The sequence below is a fragment of the Chiloscyllium punctatum genome, chromosome 9 (genome assembly GCF_047496795.1).
Source record: "Chiloscyllium punctatum isolate Juve2018m chromosome 9, sChiPun1.3, whole genome shotgun sequence".
Classification (NCBI taxonomy): domain Eukaryota; kingdom Metazoa; phylum Chordata; class Chondrichthyes; order Orectolobiformes; family Hemiscylliidae; genus Chiloscyllium; species Chiloscyllium punctatum.
Genome location: NC_092747.1, coordinates 79,173,056 through 79,186,648, shown reverse-complemented (window position 1 = coordinate 79,186,648; position 13,593 = coordinate 79,173,056).

Here is a 13,593-nt window from a genome sequence, read left to right as displayed (position 1 = left end):
TTGGAAACCTCAAAACAGAAGTCCAAAGCACCAAACAATGCATTACACTTTCTTGCTCCAATGTATATAGCCATACCAACACGAAAGCATACCTTTGACCTTCCATTGTTCAAAGTCCTGATGCTCCTTACAGGACAGCAATGTGGGAGTAGGGTCAGCCCAAACACAGTGCAGAGCTCACTAGTACCTTCTCAAGGATAATCAGAGGTGGGCAATAGATGTTGGCCTCTGCAGTGATGTCCACATACTGTGAATGAATACACAAACGTAATACAGTGTCCATTGTACCAAATGACCAGTGTGAGGCAATATTGAGTTTGAGATAGTAAATGAGTCAAATACATGAAAGACAAAAGCCTATACTGCATGAAAGAAGGACGTGTAAAACAAAAAGTCTAAAAGTCAAACTCGAATTGGGTTCAATAATATTACCTTGTACTCTTAAAATATATTGGCAGAGAATGAAATGTGAGCATATGTATTTTTGTTGGAATTTCTTAAAAATCTGTTGGATAAAATATTTCTGATGGTGGTGTTTCTAGAGTTGAGTCTAGAAGGCTTTAAAGGTCTAAAGGAAAGATATGATTCTGTTCCTGAAGCTGGTGTTGAGCTTTAGTGGTACAATATACTAGGTCAAGAAGAGACAGACAAAGATGATGTAGGATAGAATTCAAAAAGGGGAGGAGACCGAAAATTTGTTTCATGCTTTGGATTAAGACACCACCAACCTCCCTCACCACTGCCCCCCTCCCCGCCTCCCCCCCCCAAACCCTCCAAAAGCAATCATTAATTCGGTGTTTGCTCTCACCAATGTGGAGAACACAACTCTAGAACTTTGGTAAATATGAAGGCGATCACTGTTTCACTTTGACAGAACATTTGGACCCCTGGTTGGTCAGAGCAAAATTTGGTAGAAGGCAGTTGTTGCATCCCTAATTCTTAATGTGAGCATTATGCATAGTGTTGGCCAAAGACTACTCTTTTTGGAATGTTGAAAGGGAAGGTAATTGCTAGTAGTATAACAGTGGAGGTGTTGAAATTAGCATAGGGTTATTGGTTGACTTGGAAGGCTGGGGCAATTATAGGTGATGACAAGAGAGCATTATTTTGCGTCTGGGAGGTGGGGAAGAGTGCGAGCAAATATGCAAGAAATAGAAAGACAAGATCAAAGGCCATATCAACTAAAGATGCCAAGGAATCCTTAATTTATGGAAAAGTACAATGCATCAGAAGCATCTGTCTGGAAGATGGTACTATCTGAGCAGATGTGATAGATATATGATGGAAGGGCCAGGATAGCTTTGAGGTACAATGAGTCAGCACCGCTGAAGAGTGAGATCGAGAATTTGTAAGTGCTGTCATTTGACAATGGGCATTGATTGCAGTTTGTGATGGGTGCAGTGGTTTGAGCAAATGTTGGAAAGACTCCAAAGTCACTGTGATCATGGGTGGAGATTTGACGGATGGCATTATGCATAATGAGTCAGCATCAGGGATGGTTTCTGGAGAAATGGAGTACAGAAATGGCAGTTGAAGTTCGTTGTGGTAGATTGTTAAAGGCTGAACTGGAAAGTGTTGAAGGTGAACCAAATAGAAGAGACAAATGAAGAAACTGTCAGATGAAAGAGCAGCACCTCTTCAAAGCTGGCACTTAAAAAGGCTCACAAAAGAAAAGTAAACATAAACATTGAAAGGATTGATAAAATCTGAGGGGGAGGGGATACTCAAGGATATCCATGGGGACAGGAATAACAAAATGGTATATTGGTGAAGCATGATGGGGAGAAAGGTAGTGAGTAAGAGGAAAACAAGGAACCTATTGGTTCTCACATTTGAAATGAAGCAAATCATCTTTTTACCTTGAAGACTCAGTCACAGGCACTGGCACATAAGTAATGCCCAGTGTGGGAAGAGGCCTTGCCTGGCGAGTGGAGCCCAGACTGCAAATATCACACTAACTAAAAGAACATCCTATTAATAACAGGTCCTGCAGGTACCACTCCCAATGAACCACCTACTCCACTCGTCATATCATCCAATGAGATCTTAAAAAGGCAGGAAGCCACAATATGTTGTGAATTGATTGACATCTCATTTTGGAGAGTCAAATCAAGGTAGGAGTTTCATGGTGAATGGTAGGGCCTTAAGGAGTGTGGTGGAACAGAGAGATCGTGGAGTTCAGGTACATGGTTCTCCACATGGTACAGGTGGACAGGGCAGTGAAGAAGGCTTTTGGCACACTGGCCTTTATCAGTCAGGGCATTGAATATAGAAGCTGGGAAGTTATGTTGCAGTTGTATAGGATGTTGGTGAGCATGCACTTGGAATATTATGTTCAGTTTTGTTCACCTTGCTACAGGAAGGATGTTATTAAAACTGGAAAAAGTGCAGAAGAAATTTACAACGATGCTGCCAGGACTCAAGGGACTAAGTTATAGGAAGAGGTTGGAGAAGCTAGAACTTTTTTTTTGAGCATATGAGACTGAGGGGGACCTTACTGAATTGTATAAGATCATGAGAGGCATGGATACAGTGAATGCACTCAGTTTTTTTTCCCAGGGTTAGGGAATCAAGGACGAGGGGGCATCAGTGTAAGGTTAGAGGGGAAAGAACAAAAGGGAACCGGAGAGGCTACTTTTTTACACAGAGGATGATATGCATTTGGAATGAGCTGCTAGCAGAAGTGGTTGAGGTGGATACATTAACAACATTTAAAAGGCATTTGGACAAATACATAGATTGGAAAGGTTTAGAAGGATATGGGCCAAGTGCAGGGAAATGGGGTCAGCATGGATGGACATTTTGGCCAGCATGGACCACAGAGTCATAGAGTCACACATGTACAGCATGGAAACAGACAGTTCAGTCCAACTCATCCATGCTGACGTGATATCCTAATTTAATCTCATACCTTTGCCAGCACTTGGCCCATATCCCCCTAAGCCCTTCCTAATCATACACCCATACACATGCCTTTTAAATGTTGTAATTGTAGTAGTCTCCATCATTTCCTCTGGCAGTTCATTCCACACACACACTACACTCTGCATGTAAAAATCAGTCCTTAAGTCCCTTTTAAATATTTTCCTTCTCACCTTAAGCCTGTGCCCGCTAGTTCTGGAATCCCCTGCCCTGGGGAAAAGACCTTGCCTATTAATCTTATCCATGACCCTCATGATTTTATAAACCCCTACAGCCTCCAACACTCCAGGGAAAACAGCCCCTGCCTATTAGCCTCTCCCATTAGCTCAAATTCTCCAACCCTAGCAACATTCTTGTAAATCTTTTCTGCTGAAGGGCCTATTTGCATGCTTTAGGACCTGATGACTCTATGCTCCCAGTCGAAAGTGTCTGAATATCATGTGACTCAGGGTCAGTCTATCTGTGTATGAGGAATGGTGCTTTAAGCTGTCATTGCATTTTGACCTTTGAAGCAGCATCATAGAATCTCTACAGTGTGAAGGAGGCCATACACACCATTGACCCTTTACTGACCCTCTGAAGAGCACCCCATCCAGACCAAGCTCCCTACTCTATCTGCATTTACCATCTGCATTCGCCGAGCCTGCATATCTCTGGATGCCATGGACAATTTGGCGCAAATTTGGACTATGGCAGGAAACAGTTGCACCTAACATGAATCCACGCACACACAGGGAGAACTTGCAAACTCCATAGACAGTCACCCAAGGCTGGAATCAAACCCAGATACCCAGTGCTGTGAGGTAGCAGTGCTAATCACTGAGCCCCATGCCATATGAATCACTGTCTATGGAAGAGGGCTATAAAAAGGATCTTGTTTTTCTAAAAATGAGAATAAACTAACAAAGAGTTCAAAAGACAAAGAACAAAGAACAGTACAGCACAGGAACAGGCCCTTCATCCTACCAAGCCAATGTCTACACAAGACATTTCTCTAATTTAAAAACCTCTTGCAGTCCAAATACCTCTATTCTCTGCATATTCATGTATCTGTCCAATGCCTCTTAAACATTGCTATTGTATCTGCTTCTGATGAAGGATTACGTCCGAAATGTTGACTCTCTTGCTCCTCAAATGCTGCCTTACCTGCTATGCCTTTTCCAGCACCACACCTTTTTGACTCTGACTCTCCAGCATTGGCAGTCCTCACTATCTCCAAAGCTACAGACTAAAAATATTGATGAGAAAGTAAGGAAGAATAAGAAAGCATATGGTGCATACTAGAATAATAGGAATCAGGAGAATCTCGAATGCAGGAGAAAGGCTATGGATGGCAGAAGGTACACAAAGGGAAAGCATGAGGAAAGGATGCAGTTTGTACTCAACCAAAATAGTAAAATGTTCTTCAAAATATTAATAGTAAAAGATTCATGAAGGATAGAGTATGGCCCATAAGGAGTAAGAAGGGCAAGCAGCTTACTGAAGGAAAAGATGTGATAGAGGTACTAAATTAATATTTTGCTTCTGTCTTTACCAAATTAGAAGATGCTGATAATAGTTGAATTGAAAATGTGGTTGTTGAACAACTGAGCAATATAGTGATAGGTGATAAAAAGGCTGGCAGCCTTCCAGGTTAGATAAGTCGTCAGGTTCTGATGGAATGCATCCTAAATTGCTGAGAGAGGTAAGTGAGCAAATCATAGCCAGAAATTTTCAAGATCTCTCTGAACACAGGAGTGGTCCCCAGGGACAGCAAATGTGACCCTGTTGTTTAAGAAAGGAACAAAGGATAACCCTGGAAACTACTGATCTGTCAGCTTGACATCAATCGTGGGAAAACTAATGGAGGTCAGAATGCAGGATAAGACACACTGAGAAAAAAAAGATGTTTTTCTTTGTTTCAGCAGCAGGAAGAGTGGGAGCATCAACCAGGGGGCTGACAGGAAGGTGAGTTACTGATTTAAAAACTTACCTTGAGCGTCGGGGCCCTCCATTTTTGTTTCAGCAGCAAGAAGAGCAGGAGCGTCAACCAGAGGGCAGCTGAGAAGTTGAATCACTGATTTGAAAACTTAGCTTGTAGATAGACAGAGCGCACGCCAAGCAGGAACATATATGGGAGTAAGTGAAGTGATATATTTGGGTGGTTGTGTTACCCAAAACACTAGTTAGGCAGTGTCTCCCACCCATCCTACTCCTCTAACCAAAACAGAAAGGTTCTGTGCACCAGATTGGTAAGTTTTCTCTTTATTTTTTATTTTCCTACAGTCTGTTTGAGAATTTAGAACACTGGGAATGGTGGTTAGGGAGTTGAATGTTCCTTTTGCAGAATCTGGGAGGTGAAAATCATCACTAGTGTCCCTGCTGACTTCATCTGTGCGAAGTGCACCCAACTCCAGCTCCTCAAAAACCGCGTCAGGGAACTGGAGCTAGAGCTGGATGAACTTCAGATCATTTGGAAAGCAGAGGACGCTACTGAGAGGAGTTACAGGGAGGTAGTCATACCTCAGTTGCGAAAAAGAGGCAGATGGGTTACAGTCAGGGGACAGAAAGGGAATCGGCAGAAAGTGCAGGGATCCCTGTGGCCGTTGCCCTCAATAGCAAGTATACCATTTTGGATACTGTTGGTGGTGGGGTGGGGGGGTGGGGGGAGGGGGGTGGGGTGACGACTTACTAGGGGTAAGCCATGGGGTATATGTCTCTGGCATAGAGTCTGTCCCTGATCCTCAGAAGCGAAGGAGGGAGATGAACAGAGCATTCGTCATTGGGGACTACAGAGTTAGGGAGACAGATAGAAGGTTCTGTGGGAACGAGAGAGACTCATGGTTAGTGTGTTGTCTCCCAGGTGCCAGGGTTCATGATGTCTTGGATCGTGTTTTTGGGATCCTTGAGGGGAAAGGGAAGCAGCCCCATGTTGTGGTCCACATAGGTATTAACAACATAGGTAGGAAAAGGGATGGGGATTTAAGGCAGAAATTCAGGGAGCTAGGGTGCAAGCTTAGTGCTGGAACAAACAGAGTTCCAGCAAGGAATAGGGAGAGAGAGGAATTGAACATGTGGCTACATGGATGGTGCAGGAGAGAGGGTTTTGGATATCTGGATAATTGGGGCTCATTAGGTGGGACCTCTACAAACAGGATGGTATACACCTGAACCAGAGGGGTAACAACATCCTGGGGGTGTGGGGGGGGGGGGGCGGGTGGAGGGTAGTGATATTTATTAATGCTCTTCTGGAGGGTTTACACTAATTCAACTGGGGGATAGGAACCTAAATTATAGTTCTAGTGTCCAGGAGTTTGAGAGTAGTGAGGTCAGAAATATGGTTTCAAGGTCGCAAGAGTTCACTGGCAAGCAGAAAGGTGGTTTGAACTGTGTCTACATCAACGCCAGGAGCATCCAGAATTAGGTGGGTGAACTTGCAGCATGGGTTAGTACCTGGGACTTCGACGCTGTGGCCATTTCAGAGACATGGATAGAGCAGGAACAGGAATGGTTGTTGCAGGTTCCAGGATTTAGATGTTTCAGTAAGAATGGAGAAGACGGTAAAAGAAGGGCAGATGAGGCATTGATGGTCAAGGACAGTATTATGGTGGCAGAAAGGACGTTTGACGACTCTTCTACTGAGGTATTATGGGCTGAGGTTAGAAACAGGAAAGGGGAGTTGGGAGTTTTCTGTGGGCCTCTGAATAGTTCTAGAGATGTAGAGGAAAGGATAGCAAAGATAATTCTGGATAGAAGTGAGAGTAACAGCGTGGGGGAAGGGAGGAATCTTTATGTTATGGGGAACTTTAACTTTAAATATTGACTGGAAATACTTTAGTACGCGTACTTTAGATAGGTCGGTTTTTGTCCAATGTGTGCAGGATGATTTCCTGACACAGTATGTAGACAGGCCAGCAAGCAGCAAGTCCATATTGGATTTGGTACTGGGTAATGAACCTGGCCAGGTGTTAGATTTGGAGGTAGGTGAGCAGTTTGGTGATAGTGACCACAATTTGGTTATGTTTACTTTAGTAATGAAAGAATAGGTATATAACACAGGGCAAGAATTATTGTTGGGGAAAGGCAACTACAATGCAATTAGGCAAGATTTAGAATGCATAGGATGAGGAAGGAAACTGCAGGGAATGGGTACAAGTTAAATGCGGAGCTTATTCAAGGAAGAGCTACTGCCTGTCCTTAATAAGTATGTACCTGTCAGGCAAGGAGGAAGTGGTCAAGTGAGGGAGCCGTGGTTTACTAAAGAAAACTCTTTAGTAGCAGGCTACTGAATCTCTTGTCAAGAGAAAGAAGAAGGCCTTCAATCCAGACAAATGTGAGGTGATGCATTTAGGCAAGTCTAATTCTAGAGGGAATTATACAATAAATGGAAGAGCCTTGGCAAAAGTTGATGGGCAGAGAAATCTGGGAGTGCAGGTCCATTGTACCCTGAAGGTTGCTGCACAGGTGGATAGAGTGGTCAAGAAGGCATATAATATGCTAGCCTTCATTGGACGGGGTATTGAGTATAAGAGCTGGCAACTCATGTTAAAATTGTACAAGACATCGTTTTGGACGCATTTAGAATTCTGTGTACAGTTGTGGTTGCCACATTACCAAAAGGATGTGGACGCTTTGGAGAGGGTGCAGAGAAGGCTTATGACGATGTATGGAAGGTGCTAACTATGAAGAGAGGTTGAGTAGGTTAGGTTTATTTTCACTAGAAAAAAGGAGATTGAGGTTTACAAAATCATGATGGGTATAGACAGGGTGGATAGAGACAAGCTTTTTCCCAGGGTGAAGGATTCAATAACGGGAGGTTATGGTTTCAAGGTGAGAGGTGGAAAGTTTAAGGGGGCTACATGCAGCAAGTACTTCACCGAGAGGGTGGTGGGTGTTTGGAACGTGTAGAGGCAGGCACGGTAGATTCATTTAGGATGTGTCTGGACAGATTTTCTTTGTTCTTTATGTTAGGATGAGACTTGAAGGCTGAGTTAGGGTGTTTGAGTGTTACAAGTTAGCCAGGAAAGATCTAAAGAGAGAACTAAGAAGAGGCAGGAGGGGGCACAAGAAGTTGTTTGCAGATAGATTCAAGGAAAACCCTGAAGTTTTCTATAGGTATATCAGGAATAAAAGAATGACTATAGTAAGATTAGTGCCAATCAATGATAGTAGTGGGAAGTTGTATGTGGAGTCTGAGGAGATAGGGGAAGTGGTAAATGAATATTTTTCATCAATATTCACACTGGAAAAAGACAATGTTGTTGAGGAGAATATTGAGATACAGGCTACTAGACTAGATGGGATTGAGGTTCACAAGGAGTAGGTGTTAGCAATTCTGAAAAGTGTGAAAATAGGGCTGGATGGGAATTATCCTAGAATTCTCTGGGTAGCCAGAGTGAAGATTGCAGAGCCTTTGGCTTTGATCTTTATGTCGTCACTGTATACAGGAATAGTGCCAGAAGACTGGAGGATAGCAGATGTTGTTCCCTTGTTGAAGAAGGGCTATAGAGACAACCCTGGAAATTGAAGACTAGTGAGCCTTACTTCAGTTGTGGGTAAAGTGTTGGAAAAGGTTATAAGAGATAGGATTTATAATCATCTGGAGAGGAATAAGTCAATTAGGGATAGTCAACATGGTTTTGTGAAGAGTAGGTCATGCCTCACAAACCTTACTGAGTTCTTTGAGATGGTGACCAAACAGATCGATGAGGGTAAAGCGGTTGATGTGATGCAAATGGATTTCAGTAAGGCGTTTGATAAGGTTCCCCATGGTAGGCGATTGCACAAAATATGGAGACATAGGATTGAGGGTGATTTAGCAGTTTGAATCAGAAATTTGTTAGCTGAAAGAAGTCAGAGGGTGATGGTTGATAGGAAATGTTCATCCTGGAGTTCAGTTACTAGTGGTGTACCACAAGGATCTGTTTTGGACCACTGCTGTTTGTCATCTTTATAAATGACCTAGATGAGGGCATAGAAGGATGGGTTAGTAAATTTGCAGATGACATTAAGGTCAATGGAGTTGTGGATAATGCTGAAGGATGCTGCAAGTTACAGAAGGACATAGATAGGCTGCAGAGCTGGACTGAGAGGTAGCAAATGAAGTTTAATACGGAAAAGTGTGAGGTGATTCACTTTGGAAGGAGCAACAGGAATAGAGAGTACTGGGCTAACGGTAAGCTTCTTGGTAGTGTAGATGAGCAGAGAGATCTTGGTGTCCATGTATATGGATCCCTGAAAGTTACCATCCAGGTTGATAGGGTTGTTAAGAAGGCGTACAGTGTGTTAGGAGAAATTGAGGACTGCAGATGCTGGACATCAGAGTTGAAAGTGTAGCGCTGGAAAAGCACAGCAGATCAAGCAGCGTCCAAAGAGCAGGAGAATCAACATTTTGGACATTAAACCTTCACCAGGAATGACCCTTCTTGGCAGGGGGGCTAGGAGATAAATGAGAGGGGGTTGGGCCTGGGGGAAGGTAGCTGAGAATGCAATAGATAAAGGTGCGGGAGAAAGTGATAGGTCAGAGAGGAGGTTGGAGGGATAGATTGTCAGGTTTTGAATTTCCAGTAAGAGGTAGAATCAGGTAGTATGGGGTTCGCAGATGATGAGGTTGGAGGCTATGGATGGGAGATCCAAAGAGGTGATGAGGTTATGGATGGTCTGGGAGATGATGGATTTTTGATGGGATATGACGTCGTGGTCGAGGGGGCAATAGGAGGAGGTGTCTGCGAGTTGGCGCCTTGCTTCAGTGGGGTGTAGAGTTCAGTGCACTAAACTATCACAACTATCAATCTATCCACTCAACCCTCCTCTCCGATCTATCACTTTCTCCCCCACCTTCATCGACCTATTGCATTCTCAGATACCTTCCCCCCAGCTCCACACCCCTCCTATTTATCTCTGAGCCCCCTGGTCCACAAGCCTCATTCCTGGTGAATGGCTTATGTCCAAAACGTTGATTCTCCTGCTCCTCTGATGCTGCCTGACCTGCTGTGCTTTTCCAGAATCACACTCTCCATATAGTGTGTAGGCTTTTATTGGTAGAGGGATTGAGCTTCAGAGCCCTGAGGCCATGCTGCTGCTGTACAAAACTCTGGTGCAGCCGCACTTGGAGTATTGTGTACAGTTCTGGTCACCACATTATAGGAAGGATGTGGAAGCTTTGGAAAGGGTTCAAAGGAGATTTACTAGGATGTTGCCTGGTATGGAGGGAAGGTCTTGTGAGGAAAGGCTGAGGGACTTGAGGCTGCTTTCATTAGAGAAAAGAAGGTTGAGAGGTGATGTAATTGAGACATATAAGATATCAAAGGGTTAGATGGGGCGACAGTGAGAGTATTTTCCTTGGATGGTGATGGCTAGCATGAGGGGACATAGCTTTAAATTCAGGGTGATGCATTTAGGACAAATATCAGAGGTAGTTTCTTTATTCAGAGAGTAGTAGGGGTATGGAATGCACTACCTGCAACAGTAGTAGGTAAAATCAATGACTGCAGATGCTGGAAACCAGAGTCTAGTTAGAGTGGTGCTGGAAAAGCACAGCAGTTCAGGCAGCATCCAAGGAGCAGTAAAATCGACGTTTCAAGCAAAAGCCCTTCCTGATGAAGGCTTCAGATTAGTTTCACAGGTCAGCTCAACATTGAGGTCCAAAGGGCCTGTATAGCACTGTAATGTTCTATGTTCTAGGTTTTAACTTAATGCTAGACAGTCAATATGGCATTGTCAAGGGCAGGTCATTTCTGACAATGTTCATTGAGTTCTTTGATAAGGTGACACAGGCAGTAGATGAAGGTAGTGCTGTGGATGTAATTTTGGATATTCAGAAAGCATTTATACCACAGAATAGGTTGGTTAGCAAATTAGAATGTTTGGGATTGATGGCTAAAAATGGGAAACTTTGGGTAGCTAAAGATGGATATTTCTCAGGTTGGAGAAAATTTGAAACTGGTATTCTCCAGGGATCAGTGTTGGGACTCTTGCTTTTTCTGACTTATCGAAATGATTTGAAAATGGAGGTTAAGGACAAAATCTCTAAATTTGCAGATGATACTAAGCTGGAGATAATAGTGAATTATGAGAATGATGCTGAGCAACTTCAGAAGCTGGCCAAATGGACAGACAGCCAGAAGATTTATTTTTACACAGAGAAATGTGAGATAATACCTTTTGCGGGACAAAACATGGAGAGACAATACAGGCTCAAAGGTATGACTTAAAGTGGAGTACAGGACAGATGGAACTTGGGGCTCACATGCAAGATTATTTGAAGCTAGCCTGGCAAGTTGAAACAATTGTTAGAAAGGCTTACAGGATTCTTGGGTTTATGAATAGATGCACAAGTAGGAAATGATACAACTCCCCTACAAATCCTACAGATTATGTTTGTAGTATTGAGTTCAGTTCTGGGCATCTTATTGAAAAGTATTAAAGCCCAGGAGAGAATGCAAAAGAGATTTACTAGAATGATACCAAGAATGAGGGATTTCAGATACAAGCAAAGATGAGAAAAATTGAGCTTATTTTCCTTGATGCAGACAAGATTTATTGTGACCTCATTGAAGCGTTCATATGTATGAACAAGTTTGACAGGGTCAAAAGAGGATATTCTGATGAGGAGAAACTTCTTTGTATGAGAGTTAGATATAAGACATAAGACATAGGAGTGGAAGCAAGGCCATTTGGCCCATTGGGTCCACTCCGTCATTTAATGATGGCTGATGGGTGTTTCAATTCCACTTACCTGCACTCTCCCCATAGCCCTTAATTCCTTGCGAGATCAAGAATTTATCAATCTCTGTCTTGAAGACACCCAACATCCTGGCCTCCACTGCGCTCTGTGACAGTGAATTCCACAGGCCCACCGCTCTCTGGTTGAAGAAATATCTCCTCTTTTCCGTTCTAAATTGACCCCCTCTAATTTTAGGGCTAAGCCCATGGGTCCTGGTCTCCCCGATTAATGGAAACAACTTCCCAGCGTCCACCCTTTCTGATCTCCCTTCCACCTTCTAAACCCGAATGAATACAATCCCAGGATCCTCAGCTGTTCATTGTATGTTAGACCTACCAGTCCAGGGATTATCCGTGTGAATAAGGGGGCATAAGGGGGCATAACTTTAAATTAAGGGGGGTAGATATAGGACTGATGTTAGGGGTAGGTTCTTCACTCAGCGAGTCGTAAGTTCATGGAATGTCCTGCCAGTAGCAGTAGTGGACTCTCCCTCTTTATGGGTATTTAAGCGGACATTGGATAGGTATATGGAGGATAGTGGGTTAGTGTAGGTTAGGTGGGCTTTGATCGGCGCAACATCGAGGGCCGAAGGGCCTGTACTGTGCTGTATTCTTCTATGTTCTATGTTCTATGAATCTCTGCTGGACACGGTCCAGTGGCAGTATGTCCTTCCTGAGGTGTGGGGCCCAAAATTGGACACAGTATTTTAAATGGGGCCTTTATAAATTCTAAGAAGCATGTCACTGCTTTTATATTCCAACCCTCTTGAGATAAATGACAACATTACATTGCTTTCTTAATCATGGACTCAACCTGCAAGTCAACCTTTAGAGAATCCTGGACTAGCACTCCCAGAACCCTTTGTACTTTGGTTTTATGAATTTTCTCACCATTTAAAAGTAGTCCATGCCTGTATTCTTTATTTTCAAAGTGCAAGACCTCGCACTTTCTCATGTTGAATTTCATCAGCCATTTCCTGGACCACTCTCCTAAACTGTCTAAATCTTCCTGCAGCCTCCTCACCTCCTCAGTACTACCTGCCTGTCTGCCTAACTTCGTATCATCGGTGAACTTCGCCAGAATGCCCCCTGTCCCTTCATCCAGATCATTAATATATAAAGTGAACAGCTGCGGCCCAACACTGAATCCTGCGGGACCCCACTTGTCACTAGCTGTCATTCTGAATAAGAACCTTTTATCCCAACTCTCTGCCTTCTGTCAGACAGCCAACCCCCAATCCATGCCAGTAGCTCACCTCAAACACCATGGGCTCTCACCTTACTCAGCAGCCTCGTGTGAGGCACCTTATCAAAGGCTTTTTGGAAGTCGAGATAGATGACATCCACTGGGTTTCCCTGGTCTAACCTGCTTGTTACCTCTTCAAAGAATTTTATGGGCTGCCTGAAAAAGTGGTAGACTGGATTCCATATCAGGTTTCAAAAAAGAGCTGCGTATATATTTGAAAGTGATGAATTTAGATGGCTACAGAAATAGGGCTGGAGAATTGGACTAGCTGAATAAGTCTTTCTGGAGCCAGTACAAGCATGATGGGTCAAATGGCCTCCTTCTCCAGAGTGTCAGAGTGGTCCAGTATGGAAACAGACTCCTCAGTCCATGTCGACCATGTTTCCAAACTAAACTAGTCCCACTTGCTTGCACTGGCACATATCCCTCCAAACATTCCTTATTTATGTACTGATCTAAATGTCTTTTAAATATTACATAGAACATAGAATATAGAAGAATACAGCGCAGTACAGGCCCTTCGGCCCTCGATGTTGCGCCGATCAAAGCCCACCTAACCTACACTAACCCACTATCCTCCATATACCTATCCAATGCCCGCTTAAATACCCATAAAGAGGGAGAGTCCACCACTGCTACTGGCAGGGCATTCCATGAACTTACGACTCGCTGAGTGAAGAACCTACCCCTAACATCAGTCCTATATCTACCCCCCCTTAATT